We start from the raw sequence: 2691 nt of genomic DNA, 5'->3' as shown, positions 1-2691 counted from the left end.
ATATATAATATATGCAATATACATATATACACATATAATGTATATATAATTTTATATATACATGTATTACATATATATGTGTGTGTGTGTGTGTTTATATAATCACATTTTCTTCATTCATTCATCCATTGATGGATACTTAGAATATTTCCATGTCTTGGCTATTATGATTAATGCTGTCATGAATATGGTGGTGTAGATAACCCATTAAGATAACAATTTTATTTCCTTTGGATATATACAAAGAAGAGGATTACTGGATCATATAGTAATTCTATTTTTATTTTTTTTAGTAATGTTCATAATATTTCCCTTAGTGTCTGTAAAAATTTACATTCCCACCAATAATGTACAGGATTAGTTTTACTCTACATCTTCACCAACATTTCTTATCCATTCTTTTTGATAATAGTCATTTTTTTCACACAGAAGTATTTATGATTTACTGAGATTGAGAAATTAGCAGAAATGGATCAAAGTTACAATGTTGAGAAAAGGAGGTTTTATCATCTTAACTTGACTATAAATTATAATTTTTATAAAAGTTATATAAATGCAAGCTGATCATCTTTAAAGTCTCAAACAGCCAAATACAAATAAAGCACAGAAAATTAATTGAATAAAAAAGTTCTGACATAATTCTTCCACATTATATGTAATCATGGGAAGAATCATTGCAATAATTACCCAAAGTAATATTAAAGGTAACAAAAGAGATGTTTGGTCTTACATGTAAATTCAAATGTATAGTATATCTATAATAATAATCAAAGCAAAAGTGTATCTGCAATTTCTAACAGTAATAAACATGTTAGCTTGCAAATACTGTATTCTTCAATGAAATAAGAAAGCAGATCAAGGATAAAATGTTGGATAATCTTATCAACCAGATCACCTTTCAGGACAGTTTTTCAGGGTAGTGTTCTACACATGTAACTGAACTGTTTGTTATTATTCTAAAGCCAGTACTTTATTTGCAGAGTCTGCGCATCCAAATGTAACAAATAATTATTCATCAGGATTGGTAGGAATACCAAGTATTATTTCACAACTGCCACTATGTGTTTCTTCTTCTCTGACACAACTGATACAGATCCAGGCTCGCTATGTTTGACACGATTCACCTCCTTTTGTCGGCGAGCTTCCTTCATGATGCGCTGTTCCTGGATCTGGCTGTAGATAGATTTTGGTAGATGCTGGTGACGAGAAATGCGTTTTATATGAGGATGATGTTGAAATTTCTCCTTCAACTTCTGGTTGTAAACTTTGGCTGCTTTTTCTCGTGATGTAAGCCCACCCAATTTTTCAGAAGCATTAGCTTTCCATAGACAAATGTTCATTTCGTCAGATCCACACATAATATATTTGCTGTCAGAAGTCCATTTTACACAGATAATATGTTGCATTCTCTTTGTGTGATAGACTTCCCTGCTTCTACTTTTGTCCACAGGAAAGATATGAATAGATTTATCAAAACTAGCAGACACAAACTCTTTCCCAGTGGGAGAATAATCTACATTAAGCACCGCAGATACATGATCCATATGTACCATTACAAGAGTGTCCAGTGCACGCATATCAAAAGTATACAAGTTGTAATCTTCATTTGCTGCAGTAAAAATGAAAGTTTCCATAGGGTTCCAACAAATTGTATTTGTTCTCATATCTAAGATGACCTTTTTCAGGGGAGTAGCTTGCCTCATATCATATAGTACTATATTCCTGTCAGAAGCACAACTTCCCAAGAGAAATGTCTCAATTGGGTTAAATTTAACACTACTTATACTGTCGAATCCCCAGGTCATTGAACATACAGGACTTGTCCTTTGTTCATCCCAAATGTCCACTTGCTGTCCACATGTGGCAAAAACAGCTTATTTCCAGTGATGATCAATTCCCATATACACTGTCTGTCCTAATATTGTATGCAGTGGTTCCTCCTCTTCTCCATAGCCTGGTCCAACCATTTTCCACTGCTTCACAGGTTTGTCATCACCAACAGTAAAAAAAGAAGTCCCACAAAAGCAAGTACATATTCCTCGTACAAAACCTTCATGTGCTTGTATTGTATGGATACATTTTTGTTTAGTCAAGTTCCAAATTCTAACCTCTCCATCACATGCCCCAGATAGGACAGTAGCCAGGCCCTTTGGATGCTTTGCCAAGCAATTGACTCCATCTTGGTGACCATCCAGAGAAGCAAGGAATGGTTTTGCAAATACCCGTTCCAGTTTGGTAGCATTTGAAGCTCTTATGTATTCTCATGGGACCTCAAAATGATGTAAGGTAGGATCATAGGTTCTTGGAACTCTTTGTAAGTCCAGCTTGGTTTCACCGACGTCGTTGTCCGGGTTCCGGCTCAGCATCTTCACCTTCATTTTGGTGGCTAGTTGTCCCAGACCCCCCAAGCCTTTCCTCAGAGTTTGGGTTACCCCCGCCTCCTTGATAATAGTCATTTTAACAGCTGTGAGGTAATACTTCATTTGGTTTGATTTGCTGTTTCCTGAAGATTAGTGATGTTGAGCATCTTTTCGTTTACCTGTGGGCCATTTCTATGACTTCTTTGAAAAAAAATCTATTCAGGTCCTCTGCTCATTTTCCAATTAGATTGTTTTTTGATATTGAATTGTATGAGTTATTTTATATTTTGGATATTTTCTCCTTGTCTGATGTATGATTTACAGATATTTT

The 2691-nt window shown here is 34.9% G+C and overlaps 1 pseudogene; it reads right to left on the bottom strand.

Moving 5' to 3' along the window:
- Positions 1–1040: 1040 nt before the first annotated feature.
- LOC112821476 (DDB1- and CUL4-associated factor 13 pseudogene) lies at positions 1041–2378 on the bottom strand (annotated as a pseudogene).
- Positions 2379–2691: the final 313 nt, after the last annotated feature.

The sequence above is a fragment of the Callorhinus ursinus genome, unplaced genomic scaffold (assembly GCF_003265705.2).
Source record: "Callorhinus ursinus isolate GAN/ISIS: 27379988/994484 unplaced genomic scaffold, GSC_fseal_2.0 scaffold10, whole genome shotgun sequence".
In the NCBI taxonomy this organism is placed as follows: Eukaryota; Metazoa; Chordata; class Mammalia; order Carnivora; family Otariidae; genus Callorhinus; species Callorhinus ursinus.
The sequence above is the reverse complement of the archived record's forward strand: the minus strand, read 5'-3'. Positions and strand labels throughout refer to the sequence as shown.